We start from the raw sequence: 15,862 nt of genomic DNA, 5'->3' as shown, positions 1-15,862 counted from the left end.
ATAAGTACCTTCAGAGGATGATCATTCTCCTCCCCTTATATAGGTATTTGAAATAGAATTCCATATATCACATTGGCTTTGTGTGGGTCTCCGGGTATCTAGTTACTTATGCAATTTCAAGAATCTTTTCCATAAGCAGAAATGGTGAGATTATTGAAAAGCATTGTTCATATATTAGTTACTTTTTTATTGCCAAAAATTTCTGCTGAATTATCATGTTGTAGAATTGTATGTATTTTTATTTTATATGTATCTTATACAGTTTATATGAAATTTATCCAACTTCCTTACAATCCAAGTGCTTATCTTAGATAAATTAAATTTGCATTCTGACCATCTAGAGTATTGGATCACTCCCTGGCTGTCAATTTTTTTAGGTACTGATCCTTCTGAGCTGCTTGATGTTTTTATCTCCTTGATTTCAATTACAGTTGGAAACCATTACGAAAGAGATGTGTCTATTTACTCTAAATGCTATCAGGCTGTAGTTCAGTACTCCCTCTCCACTACCCTTTTTCAGTTTAAATCCACCACTGCTTGTGAAAAGTCCCTCTCCAGCCTTCTTGTAGCCAGCTACTCTCTATCAATCCACTTTGCCTCTGGTCCTGATGAATGTCATCAGAGCTTGTTGCATTACACTGGGAGAGCACATCTGTTTTCCTGAGTTACAGATGAAAGGATATTACCTAATTTAGCTGGGCCCTTATCCAATGGTGGCCTTGAAGATCAATAGAGAAGTTTCAAAATTGCATTAAATGGTAATTAGGATAGAACATATCTTGCAGAGTATAGAACATACACTCTGGGGAATTTATGCTACTCAGTGGGTTAATGATGCATTGTGTCTTTGTGCTTTCTCTTATGAAATTTACACTAATTTTTTCAGATTACTATTTTAATATTTTGTCCCACACTTAGAATAAATATGGGCATTCAATTGACTTTCGCTATTTCATTCACCATTTACTATATCTTCTTCCTAAAATTTCTTGCTTAACTAAGTCCTGTGTTAATATATTTTTTTTTCACTTGAGAATTCTCCATGCTGTTTTCCCTTTTGTAGTCCCCTGATATTTCCTAATTATGCACTCCACCTGTAAATCTACCTAAAGATACGTCTCCTAATGCAGTTTAATATCCTGTCTGTATTGATGTTTTGTATAATGCAGACATTAAATTGATTTCTCCTCACTGACACACATTTTTCTTTCTGACTGGTCATATCAACATAATACAGGTCTTCATCTCCTCCTTTCATCATGCAGCACTCTCACCTTATCTACATTTCACCTGCCGTCATGTGGCCTAATTTATCAGCTACAGGTACAGCATGTCTGTTCATTATGGTAGCGTGAGGAATGTCTGAATTTAGACTACCTATGATGGGCTTTTTGCCCTTCCTAATATTTTCTAGTCATAGTGAAAAATATTTAATGTACTTAGGAAAAAAAAGTCAGGCTTGAAGGTAAGACCCTTGCTGAGACTCAAGAGCTGACATAATATTTTTTAGTTTGGCAATGAACTTTCTTTCAGCAGTTTCATTAGACACCTATATAGTATACAACTAAATTACATCCATCAGTGTTGTAAGACAAGAACAGAAAATAGAAATGCATAATAAAAGCAATTATCCAGTGGGAATAGGGGTCACCAGTATTAGCAGAGCTATTCTCAAAGAGCTATTAGTTTGGGAAACTATTGAGACTTGAATCTCATTTCTTCAGTACTTATTACTTTCTATTAACTGAAGAGGAATCCACATTCCTGAAATTACAATTACTAGCCTGTGTTCTCATGGGGAACTTTGAATTACAAGATGTCTGCTGGTAATAGAGTACAGCAGAGAAAAACAGTCTAGGGAGCTCCTGGAGGGTAACTCCCAGACACAGCTGGTGAGGGAGCCAGCAAAGGAAAGCAACCCACTGGATCAGTTGTTTGTGGACAGAGAGGAACAGGTGGGTGATGTGATGGTCAGAGACAGTCTTGGGCACAGCCATCAGAAAACCATATTCATTCATGGAGAAGGAAGTGGGTCAGCAAAACTGTGCCTTGATATCCATAGGGTACACACTGTCCTCTTAAGGAGCCTGGTGGAGTGCTGGGGAGAAAGTCCTGAGGGGTAAAGGAATCCAGGAAGACTGGACCTTCTTCAGGAGGGAAATCTTTAATGCACAGGCGCAGGCTGACCCCATGTGCCAGTTTGGTGGAGAAAGAGACTCTCAGCTTGTCCCATCATCCACAGGGATGGTGATGCACTGGGGATCTGTCTGCATGACTTGTTTCTCATTTCTCTTCCCTTGCAGGCCTCCAGTACTGAGAACAACTGTGCACTGAGCTGCACACATCAAGGAAGCTGCTGTATTTATGGCAGTGCTTTTCTTTCCTCTTGCCAAAAGAGTGGTCAGATGTAGCGCAGCAGAATTCTATTACCTCAATATTTTTATATTTTTGACCAAACTCTGAAAATAAATTCATCTGCCTAATACCATTATTTGTTAAGGAACTATAACAACATTTTAATGCTGATTTTAAATTCTTTATATTTGAATTAGCTGCTTCTATTTCACAGTGAATAATTTAATTCAAATTTTTCCAACCACTGGAACATTTCCCTACAAGTTCTTACCCACTGGGCTATAAGCCAGATTACAAAGTTTTTCAAGTTTCTGTTTGGTAACATCATGAGGGCAGCAGTCCTCCATCCTCTTTATAGCTTCAGGGGTCCAACTAACCACAGTATTTAATACATCTCTTGCTACATCTTGCCAGAGATTGTGAAGCATTTCCTGGCAGACACCAAACTGGGGTTTCATAGTCATCAGTGACTTTTTATAACATTTAAGATTAAAAAGGTCCTGTGATCATCTAATCAGACTTTCAGAAATATTAATACCATGTGATTCACTGAGGCGTAATTGCCTCTTCAATTCCAGCAGCTGGAGTTGTACTAAAACTTATCCTTTAGATATCTTGGTATAAAGACCTTCAGTTCTGATGTACTTGTATTCTTTGATTGGTTCTAATTGCTATTTACCCTTCTCTTTATTCTCTGTACTGTCATAGAGCTGCATCCATCATCTATGGATGAGCTCACTATGTCTCTAAATCCAAGATCTGTGTCTGAAAATAAAGATTCTCTCACATCTGCAGAAGTAATCAAGGACACCAGGAGAAGTTTTATTGACACTTTGAACAGCAGGCTGTTGTTCTGGCATTTAAAATACATTACTGGCATTCCAGAAATCTCTGATTAGCCTCATCTTAGTTATATTCAGTCTCCATTTAGAGAGGCACAAAAAATAGTATATTGACATGTAGTTAAAATTTACAAACACCTATTCCAGATATGGAGAACTGATAAAATCTTAAAGGAAAGAAATGTAAGGTCTTTGTTGTTTCTGAAGCATTTAAATGCTATGGATGGATGAAAGATAAATGAATATAAATGTGAATGTAAAACAAAAAAGTAACTGTATATCTGTATATATCTGTATACATAAATATTTTTCTCACTTTCATGCTACCATGATCACAACTGAACCACTGTTCAGGCTGGTTTCAAGTGAGCATATTAATGAAGTCTGCTAGAAGTTTTGGCACATAGTACTTGGAGTATCTGAAGGAAGTCTTAAGATTGTGAAACAGCTGGAAAACATATCACACATTGCTAGAACAAAATAATTAGTGAATCAGTTTTTCCAGATTCCCATGTATTTTTTTTTTAACAGTGAAAAAAATTAAAGATGGTGGCATAGTCTGGACAAAACCTTGCTGGCCATTGACAATTCATAGCTGTTTGGAGCAAACACTTTACAGAAAAGGTTGTTAATGCTGGAGGCAGTGGAGCATCCTCATCTAGGGTTCTGACTGCTCCTGAGAGGCAGCAGGAGAAAGGAAAAGGGTTCAAAAAGGCACGGACAGACAGTCAGGTACTGATCTTATATTATGCTGAGCCTCTGCTTCTAGATCCTAAACAGATTTTAGTAAGAGCCCAACTCAAGAAAATACTACATAAAACAGCAAAAAGGGTAAGCTAAAAGAGACCAAGGAATAGAATCTAGAATTATAGTTCATCTTCTCTGTCGAAAATGTGAAGGGCTGTACACAGCCCTCTCTCTCATGATCGTGTGGCTTGCATGCAGATACAGAAGATTGCATAAGCATTTAGTCTCTGAATAAGGGCAATTTTCTGTAGCTGCTCTGTGCCTTTGCTCTCTGTGAGTCATTTTTAGGAGGGGAGATCAAGCACACTGCTTGACAACAAGCTTCTGAAGACAGCAGTTCTTTCATGTCAACTATATCCTGTTAGATCAGTAGATCTGACTAACTCATCGTGGTCATTTAGTAGCACTAAAGGTTTTCAGTGAGTTAAGAAAACACAGGACGACATCTTTCCCATCTAGATTCTAAGAGGGAGTCCTAGAATTGGCATTATTTCTTAAAAAAAATGAGTTTGTATTTTAAAACTGAAGGAATAAACACAACCCATACTTCAAAAGGCTCTTTTGTAACTCCCTAGAAAGGGAATGTTACAAACAAAAGGCAAACAAAGAACCCTCAGATATCTCAACTTACTCTTCTACAAATGAGAAAAACAATTTCAGAAAGGCATGGCTTTACATAAAACAAATTTAAAAGTCTCTCTACTTTTCCAGGCCATCCTGTCATTACCTACACAGGAATCAGGAACTGCAGCACACACTGAGCTTTCACAAATATGAAAGCTTAGAGAACAATTATTCTTCCTTCTGTTTGTCCTTACTCTTTATCATTGTTGCCTAATAAAACTGATTATTTCACTCTCAACATGACCATTTCAAAATTGTCTTTGTTATTCCTGGCCCTCTTTGTTAGCTAGGACCCTCTTATCTCTCTTTGACCAGCTCTTCCCTTTTAGATCTGAGTCACTTATTAAATTTACCTCTTTAAAGCTAACTTTCTTTCTGTCTAAGTTACTCTGTATCTTGTTTCTTCTTTTTGATTGTTTCTTGTCCTAAGATTTAGTATTTGTCTGATTTGCTGTTCTGTGTTCACCTGTCAACGTTCTTTCTGATTGACATTATTTTATGACTTTTCTTTTTCATTTGGTGATTTATTTCATATCCCAGCCTGCCTGGAGAATTTTTTTTTTTATTCATTCATTTCCCATTTATTTTAAACCTTTTCTTCTCTTTCCCCTCCATGACTCAGCCTGTGTCTCCCATACTTTGTGCTTTTATTGTATTTGCAGCTATTTTTCATTTGTTCAGCATCAACTACTGGATCTTTCAAAGGACGTGAATACATAGAGGCAGCTTCTGTGCTGATTGAGATGATGTCAGCAAGATGTCAGCAACGTAGCTTCTGAAAGCACATTTCATTCCACTGACTTGCTAGCAATTAGGAATCACAAAACAAATTGTTCTGTTGTATCTGTTAGATACAGCTCTTGTAATGTGTCTCCTGCACTTTATTTCAACTGTATTCCACTTAGATCCTGCAATTATATGGAAAATTGTTGTAGCTATTTCAAACAAACACACTGCATGATCCTGCAAGAAGCAATTTAATGGCAACCAGTAATCACAAAATCACCACTTTAAATTAATTAGTAAGTCAGTATCACTGCAGTTTGCAAAGCAATCCTTTTTACTTTCAGTTTTGGAAATATCTTTCATACTTGAAGCAAATACAGGTTAATTTCAAAGTACAGAGTCAGCATTGCATGAGTAATCTCAAGGGTCAGAGAACCAATATTAACTCTCTGTTGTTTCTCTCTATTGCAAGTATCATTTAATAAAGGATAGATGTCCTCTTTTTCTGTTCTACACAACCTCCTTGATCTCAATAGGGTTTCTTCCCGCTCTGACAATCCCCATCCTACAGCAATGAGTTCAGCTTTCTATCACCTGATATATGACACAACATATGTGAGACAGAAACATGTTTCCTGGCAACTCAAAATTGAATACTTAAGCCATAGTAGTAGGAAATTAAAAGAATATTTGGTCACAGAATTTCAAGAAAAGATCACAGCCATTGGTCTGATTTATAAGATAATTGAGTGGTGCTTTCCAATCCAATTTCCCATGTAATACTTTTACTACAGTTTACTCATAGATGGTTGCCTTTGGGGCCAGTATTAGATCTGTAGTCTAATTTCCCTTATAGCACAGGCTATTAAACTTTGCATGGCACTGTTGTAGAGGCCAGTAACTCCTTAAGACAATTTCAATCCTGATTTCCAAGAGATATCCTTAGTTTTATAAAATCCACTGATTTTATAATATTAGCAGTAGAAACCACAATTTTTTTGAACATTTTTTGTTGTTGTTTATCAGCCTTGCTTTTAAAAATTAACAAAATAAAAATTTGTCAATTTATATTTTTAACATTTTTTGGCCTTAATAACCAATCTCAGATTCTTGTTTTGCCTGGTTTCACTGAGAAGTCTTTATTATTTATTATATTTTTCCTTTAAAAGTGCTTATATCTTCTTATAAAGCTACCTTCTATTTGATAAGTTAAACAATTACAACTTTTTCAGCATCTCAGGATACATTGTGCTATTGGATGGGCAATTTCTGATTAACATAATTTAATTTAACACTGTCCACAAGTTAACAATCGGGTTGTAAAACTTTGACAGATGTTGTGTGTCCATTCACTTCTCAGCTTAACGGTTTAATGCACAAGAGCTTCTGGACATGCTCTTCATGTTCTTTGTGTTGCTGTAAGGTAAAACCATCTCTTTTTGTATCCAGGCAAACACAGAGGTGTCACAGTGGTTAATACGTTCCTGATAGGGGTGAGAGTAGCAAAGGAAAATATCTAGCCTTCATCCTATACAGGTCAAGAGTATATAATACACATAAATATAGAAATATATATAATATATGTATACATATATATATAAAATATATAAATATATAAATATATATAATATATGCATATATATAATATATGTATATGTGTGTGTGTGTGTGTGTATATATATTTTGAGGGTACCATTATCAGGTCTTGTTCAAGAGTTTGTAAATATATAGAGAGCTCTTCTGAGGGTACCAAAAAATCTGACAAAACTACAGTATTAACAGAGTGGTTTTCAGAGGCCTTTATGCATTAACTATGCAACAAAAATGTCTACTGCATTAAAACATTTTTCCTTAACCTTGAAGTAATTGTTGTCATTCTTCTCTGTCCCCCTCTGTTCTTCAACCATATTTTTTAAAGTGTTGGCATCACAGCTGCATACCTGAGGAATTTTATGTAGAGAGGTGAAATCATATCCATATTCCCCGCTTACAATTCTGGGGCTTATGCACCATAAACCCTTAATTATAGCACTTTAAACTGGGAGACCATGCTACATCTCTACTAAACCTCTTCCTGTTTCCCAGGAGACAGCCTCTGTCCTCCTCAGTAAGATCTTATTCCTTGCCCTGTGTCCTCCCAGCAGTTCATATTAAAGTCAAATGCATCTCATGGAGCTCAACTTTCTCCCATTGTAATCCAGAACACTCTGTTTGGGTGACTCGTTTTTCACATCCTTCACCACTCTGGACCATTCACAAGGGCTAACACCACTGATTTTATTTTTCACTTGTTTCTGCCAATCGATTGAAAATTGTGAAGAACACAGAGCTGATGAAAATGAAGCTCATTTAGAACTAGGCATAATCACTACAGAACCTTCCTAAAGGTTTCATAAACAGTAATAACTCCCTGCTGACAAGCACTCTTTCAGTCATATGAACCAGTTCTTAATTCATTTAAGATGTATTTTATTGATATTGCATAGTCTTAATTTTCTTAGCAATATGTCATTTGTAATAAATCAAATGCTTTACAGAAGTCCATTATGTACTTACTTCTATCAACTATAATTTTAAGAAAAAATTTAAATATATTTGACAAAGCCTATTTTTCATACACTTAGTAAGCTTATTTATAAATTCTTCTCTTTTAACTTTTTACCAACAGAATCTTTATAATTTTTCCAGTGTTTTGCTAAGAACAGATATTATCTAGCAAGCCTCCTGTTACCCTCTCTTTCGCCTTGAACATTTTGAATACTCATAAAATACAATTATGATTTTGATCTTCAGAATCACCTGCATACAAATACTTATTCAAAACTGACATTTTCAGGAGACAGTCTGAAAACTCATTGCTTTTAGGAGTCCTGGTGTCAGGATTGCCAGTGTGAAATATTCTTCTTCTCCTATGTTCATTTAACATGCACATTTACTACTAATGGGGTGATTCATCTCACCTAAATGTGTCTAAAATTAGTTGAGTTACCTGGGATTCCCGCAATAAAGAAAGAAAAATAAGATTCCCATATAGCCATTTGATTCCAATTAGCCTGTAGAGAATCAAATAAATTTAAGCATGTATCAGTTACACTGCTGTAAATACACAGATATTAATAGAACTAGGATAAAACACACACTTATATTCTTGCATACGGTTCCACACGAAGGGAATTTTCAGGAACTCTAAAATGGGAATGTGTTTGTGACCAAAAAAATCACTGCTCATGCCTTTAGAGACTGTTATCTTGATGCCTGCTAAACAAAAGAAGACAGTGGGGTTCTAATCAAAAGACAAAGAATGCTTTCCATGGGCAATTAGGAAATGCAAAACATACTTCTGAAGGCATGGATATTAATGAGAACCAAGTTAAGGGTATCCAAAAAGCTTATTGGATGAGCAGTTTGGGCACTGCCTGTTTAGGAAGCAAGCAGAAAATAGGATCCATGCCCAAAAGCAGTTTGGAATGTGCTACAATCACAGAAGGATTAAGGACAGCGGTTATGTTAAGGGGTTTCCAGGAAAAGGACAATATGGAGCACAATGAACACTTCCCAGAAAAGGGAGTGAGTTAAGCCAAAAATTCAGTGAGAACCAGGGTTCTGTTTGGATTAGACTGTGAAATAAAAGAGGACATCAAAAATATTTCATCTAAAAAAAAACCCCAAAAATTAGCTTTGATAGCAGGCATGGTACAAATAATGGTCAAAGCAGAGTTAGATGGCACTGAGTTTAGAGCACTAGTAAAGGAATTAAGGATCTCTGTAGGAAGACTAATGTGGTGTTATATGTGCTCACACACATGATTATTGACTATCTGGGTATTGCCTTTAACATTCAAAATTAATTAGATTTTGTATGATACCTTGGTTAATCTTAGTACTGTTATGCTACTTCCTTTAGCTTTCAAATACTTAAAGATATTTCCATGGGCATCTTGATTGGAAAACACATAAACAAAAATACATCAATGTGATAAAATTTTGTTCTTTGAAACAAACCATTCAGGGTTTTTTAGTTAGGTTGAAATATTTCAAGGTTTCAGCTCAGACCGCCATTCAACAAATCATTCTCTTTACGGCTAACAGTGTTATGCTGTTTACAGTTCTCTTCAAATCAAAGTCTCAAGAAACATATACCAACCAAAGTACAATGGCTGCTCTTCTGACCATGAGTTCAGAGACAGCTCTTCATCCCAATCTTTATCACTAAATTTTGATAATTTTCTAAATCTCCTTGCTTGTTCTGCATGAAAATTTCACTTGTCCAGAACTTTGAGGTTGTCCTGTTGTGTGAGATTCATTTTTGCTTAATTCATAAGGTTGTGCACAACTCTTTTGTTATTTGCTCTTGGCATGGTTTCCTTGGGAATTCTTCATTGATAAAATGCCACACTATAATTGCATCACAGCTGTGTGATAGCTTCTATCCACTTTGTAAACAGGTGAAAAACAACTAAACAGTGCTGGTTCCTGCAAGTGGGGATCTGCAGGGGTTTTACTGAGGTAGTCTGTACCCTGGCCCAAAACCCTCCCACATACTGCAGCTGGATTTGGGTTATTGGAGTATTCACATCTTGTCCTGCCAGCCAGCTGTGTGCCCCCTGCTCTGCATCACAGAATCACAGATTTGTTAGTGTTGGAAGGAACCTCTGGGGATCACCCAGTCCAACCTCCCTGCCAAGCCTGGGTAACCTGGAGCAGTGACACAGGAACACGTCCAGGAGAGGTTGGGATGCCTGCAGAGAGGGAGACTCCACAACCTCCCTGGGCAGCCTGGAATCCTTCCTGTGATCAGCTAGCATCACACAGTACTAACTCCATCTAATGTTTAGCTTTCCCAGAATAAACTTCTCCATGAAAGATCAGATCAGACTTCTCTGTGTCAGTGCTGGACCTGCCCATGCTCACAGACTGCTTCCATCTGCTCACCTCGTTTCCTTTTATTGGGCAAATGTCAGTTACTGTTGGAATCGAAGTCCCCAGAAGCCAAACTTTCCAAAGGCAATATGGAAAGTCACAAGGTCTTTTAAATATGGAATAGAGTTACATACGGTTCAAATTAGCTCAAGCAACTGTTCCATTAAGCTTCCTAATTATTCAGCTGGAAGGTGTGCTGAGCAAAGCCTGTTTAAGCAATGGATTGAGAAATATTTGAAAGTGAAAGGGAGATTTAAGTACTTTATTAGGAAGTTCAGGTGTAGTGAATGGAACACTGAATACTATAGACCTTGAATCCAGTTGGGATAAATTATCAGTTATAGGCAATGACGTGATTAAGGCCTTCCTACATTTTTCAGTACATAACCAAGGTGGATTATTGCTCCTTGAAAAAGCTGTCTTCTCATTAGCTTCAAATGCTAGAATAATTGCAGATTAGTCTGATTGCAATATTATCAGGTCCATGTGGTTTACCTATATTAAAATATACTCTCACTGCAGAGATTAATAGAAGGAAAGTCGACCTAATTAAATGTAGAAAAGTCCACCATCTTAACCATATGTTTGAAGACTGTAAAGCAGTAGCTTTATTTAGCTCCTGTATCACAGATCTGTGAAAGGACTACACATAAACTGATGACCCTTGAACAGGTAAGCTCCATCCCTAATGGAAATCCAGAATTTCCCAAGAAGAAGCTGCCTGTGTAGTTTTAGGAATTTATTAGGATGCATTCTTGCTGTAGAGAAATGGAAGGAAACACTGACCATAAAGAACTGCTGTGATGTAGAGCTCAGCTGTAGGACCCAAAAAAAATCATTTATCATGGTAAGGCTTCAGAGTAAGACTGCATTTTAAAACTGAAACACAGATTTTGCAATGATATTGCGGTCATTACTTACCAGGTTTTAGGTGCACAACCAAACATAATTCTCCAATCAGAATGACTGAAAATAACCCCTCACCAGGGCATGACAGGTACTCTTGTAACAGGAAAAGCAGGAACTGAATGTAAAGAGTTGTGGAACAAAGGGTTTTTATTATGATTCCATTGTAAACCAGTACCAAGGAGAAAACTGAATATAATCAGCAAGATATTACAATATGGGCATCAGAGACTAAGATAGTCTAAGTCTCAGTGGGACTGACTGTTCTACAGTCCTACAACATTTAGTTTGTTGTCTTATTTCACCCAGTATTGAACTACTAGCAATGCAGGTTACAGTATTACATGCTACAGTGGTAATTCATTGCATGTGTTTTCTCAAGGTTATTTTCAAAAAAGCACTGAAAAATAATTACATTAGGAAGCAACCCCCAAAATATTTCCTTAGAAGGCCACTGATATGACTGGGAACTGAATGGTCTGACCAGCTGCACTTTTAGGGAAATTGTAATTTGAACAATTCCTCATGAAGGAGAGAATTATTGTTAATAACACATGGGTGACAAAGCATTATAAGCATGCATGCCTATATTCTTGAGAAAAGTCCTGTGCAGAGGGAGTTTTCAGGAATCCTAAAACAAGAATGTGTACATGACCGAGTCACTGACCCTGGAATAAGTGCTGATGCTACCACAAAGCCAAGCCTGGAAAATTTCCAGAATATTTTATAGAATGATAAGCTCTGAACAGACAATGGTTATGCTGTCACACACTGTTATGTGACAGCTGCTAAAAAAGGACATCTTCAGTGCAAGACCAAGTCATTCCTTCTGTAGGTGAGGATCATGAATTTAGCCATGAACAGAAACTGTTGATGCTGTCCCTAACCAGGTGCTTGGGTGGAGCTGTTGAAGATGGTGTCAACCAGTGTGGCATCAAGGGTTACCAGCTGTGTGGGTAATTTTATTGCCATTACAGAGTAACTCAACACACACACCTGACCTGGTTCCCCATGAGCCTATTGGTCATTTGGATGCTGCAGTCTCCTGCGCAGAATGGAATAAACTCCTCTCAGGAGTACCTGCCCTTGACTGGAGAGAATCACAGGATCCTTTAGGTTGGAAAAGGCCTCTAAGACTGAGCCCAGCTGGTAATCCCCACTAAACCATATCCCCCAGTGCCACAGCCATGCCCTGTTTGAGCACTTCCAGAGATGGTGACTCCACCACTTCCCTGGGTAGCCTATTCCAATGTCTGACCACTCTTTCAGTAAAGAAATTTTTCCCAGTACTTGTTTTCCTGGGAGGGGAGATCAACCCCTACCTCGTTACAACCTTCTTTGGGTGGCTGTAGAGAGTGATAAGATGCAGCTGACTAGCACAGCTTGGATCACTGGACTCAAACTGGGGTTAGTGAGATTCCTTTCACCCAAGCACACTGGAAAGCACTTTTCCATCCTCGTGTGCTCTGACTAGATTTCTCTGTTTCTTTGCAAATGAAAGACAAAACCGTTTATTGAATAAACAGTTTTTCCTGTTGCTCTTCAAAAATTTCCATCTCCTTGTGGCAACGGATACCAGTTACATTTTATATTCTCCTTAATACCCTTGAGAAGGTGTTATTTTTGTCATCAGAACTTCCAGTCTCTTTTGTTCTATCTTTATCTCTCCTTATTGACATTCTTTTTTTATTATTGTCTGTAATTCATACTCACTTATATTGTCATTTTAGGTTTTTTCCTTCATTTAATTTCTTTCTCAAAATTTCGTTTAATTTCTTCCTTCACTAACTCCTGAACAAAAATTAACTACTAAACAACACTTACTTCTTACTTGACTGTGACAACGATCTGGTAATGGGTTTATTTCACAAATTTAAGTGTTATTTTTTTGTCTTAACCTAGTTTATTTCAGAAAGTATCTCTACTTTGGAAATTAATTTGCTATTTGAAGCAAATATAAATATATACACTGAATATATAATGCAGACTAAAACTACCAATGGTTGTTCATGATGAGTATAACCCTGCCGGTCCCAAGGTAACCATCAGCTTAAAGCCCAGATTTGTGATTTGCTTTCAAGTGCCAGGCGAGTTCAACATAGAGCTGTGATTAAGAAATTAGGTAACTCACCCTGAGGATATTGGATCAGATACTGGATTTCACTTACATCACAGCTAAAATTAGCTACTGCCTGTAAACTGGCAGCAAGTAGGGGTGGATCAGCTCCCTTCCACCACAGCCAGGTGAAGCTTTCTCAGACAAACTGACTGCAGGAAACCACAATTGCTGTGAGACATTCCCCAAACTGAAGGAAATCTCACCCAGAGAAACAGCTGCTTTACTTGCAGGACAAGGAGAAGCTGCCCAGGATAACATCACGGTCAGTAAAAAAGTGTTTCACACTCCTGGCTGGCCTTGTGCCTTTGGATCGGAAGTGAACAGGAAAAAGAAACAAGCATTTTGAGCATAACCTTCATTCCAAAGGTGTTCCTTTGAGTTTTGTGGGGAGGATATAAAAAGCAGTCATCTCAGATAGATCAAAGGAAAATATAAATCCCAAAGTGTACAAAGTCAGATATATTCAAGTGAGACAGAAGTCACTAGCTAAATTATTTAACAGTATGAGTAATGTTTTGACTTTGTGCTGCCACTTTTTATGGCATCTAAATCAATTTATTTCTCTAAATAGATCCTGGTGCTTTGCTGCAGTAACTGGAAATTACAATTGCCTCTTCCACTCCGTCAGTAAAAAATAAAATCATCTGTACCACTTCATTATAAGTTATAGCAAATTACATAATTAAGAAAGAATAAATTATTTGAATCTACAAAAAGACCAAGGGTATGCTTATCTCTCTGAGGCATTATACAGAAGCATTCTTTAACTTACAAATAAGGAAGGTTATTATTTTTTTTCCTAGAGTCCTAAATATGGCTTTTATAATTCACAGAATAATAAATAAAGAAATAAGTGAGCAGTAACTTCCATCACTGAAAACCTGGTATCCACAACGACTGTTTTCCCAGAACACCTAGAATGTGGGTTTTACATCAGAAAGAAATATTGTCATTGTACATAAAATGGAATTTTATTCTCCTTCCTAGAAAAGTCTGCAGGACTCCTCCACATCAGTACCACAAAGGGCTTTACAGAAGAGCTGCAGGCAGTCCTGCCAACGCACTTTACAATAACATCTGTCTCAAAACTCTCTTCTTTTCTGCCAGAGGCTATTTTCCTCAGAGAAGAGTTGGCAGACTACAGTATGTGCACATACTTCAACTCCTCCAGAGCAATTCCTTAAGCTATCAACAAAGATAGGCTTGAGCCACAGCACCAGGCTGCTGGGGGATGGAGCTAAAGAGCTCTCGCATCTGCCTGTTTTGCAACAGGGTGGCAACCTCAGGCAGGCTGAGTGAGGTATCAGCAATACCTGCCCCAGCCAGACGCTGCCCACATCCCTCCTGAGGCTGAGCATCACATCCCTCAGTTACAGCAAAACCGCTTGGACGGGTCCTCAAGTCCCTGAAATGAATGGAAAGACACATGGAACCACCGGGTCCAAAGGCAATTTGCCTTTGATTAGAGGAGAGAGATCCTGCTGGAGGCTGTCAGAGGGAATTGTGAGGCCTTGAGCAATGCTGGCTGAGGCTGCTGTGGTTTCACTGCTGGTGTGTGTATGCTGCTGTCATATCCTGGGCCTGTGCAGGCTCCCCATGCACACCTTTGCAGAGCAGCTGTACAACATCAGTGCAACAGTGATGGTCCTGCATCAGCCTTCAAGGATGCCAGACCTCTGGAAAAATGATTAACAGGAAAATGAAGGAAAAGCCATCTTCTCTCTATTTTAAGGTGACAGAGTCTGGAGTCTGAAAGGATTCCCAAGACCCTCCAGGGACTTGGAACTCAACAAGGCAGCTGTGAAATTCTTCCTTCTTGCATCCCAAGAGTGAAAAGGTCATTACTGTGATCTACATGCACTGACTGCTGGGATAGAAAAGATGCAGAGAGATCTCTTTTTTATGATGGTCTTCCTGTTACCAGTACTCAGCTGATGAAGTATCACATCCAGAAATATGATGGCAGCTCAGGAAGTGTGGAGAAGGGAGGAATTGTGGGCACAACTGCTGCCTCCCACTTGATGTGGGATGTCCTGGGGATGTGAAGGACACAACCTCTGCATAAACAGTTATGTCAGTACCTCTTGCAAGTATGGGTTAACATTTACTCCACAATCACACCTGAAACACCCATGCTTCAGGTCTTCCCAGAAATAAACCAGCATTATTATGGAGTCATATCATTGCTAAAATGCACACTCAGATTCACTTACTTTCACTAGTATGTGTCATCATCAACACAGAGTAACCAACATGACACTAGAATCACAAATGCTTTTTTCCTTGATTAACTCATACCCTTTTATATTTGTTTAAGCAGCTTAAAATTCTTCTGTATACAGAGCAGTATTTACTCAATTGGCAAGAACCATTTTAGACAGGCTGTGTAAATATACATTTTCACTTGGGGAAGAATGAAACTCTGTAGTAGAGAGTAAAAATTACCATAAATTCTAAAAGAACTTACTTGTCAGCAGTGTGAGTCAAAAAAATGTGACTAGTCAGCTTTCAGCATAGTTTCCCAGAACCAGAAAAAGAAAATGAATGGAAATGCAGAGAACAGCTTGAAACACAGCCAAGTTTATTTTAGAATAGGACCCTCATGCAAGACTGAACTCAGAAT

Source organism: Pseudopodoces humilis, chromosome 2, assembly GCF_049639895.1.
Source record: "Pseudopodoces humilis isolate 2021_Gansu_Grassland_sample_001 chromosome 2, ASM4963989v1, whole genome shotgun sequence".
Taxonomy (NCBI): Eukaryota; Metazoa; Chordata; class Aves; order Passeriformes; family Paridae; genus Pseudopodoces; species Pseudopodoces humilis.
Note: the sequence above shows the minus strand (reverse complement) of the source record.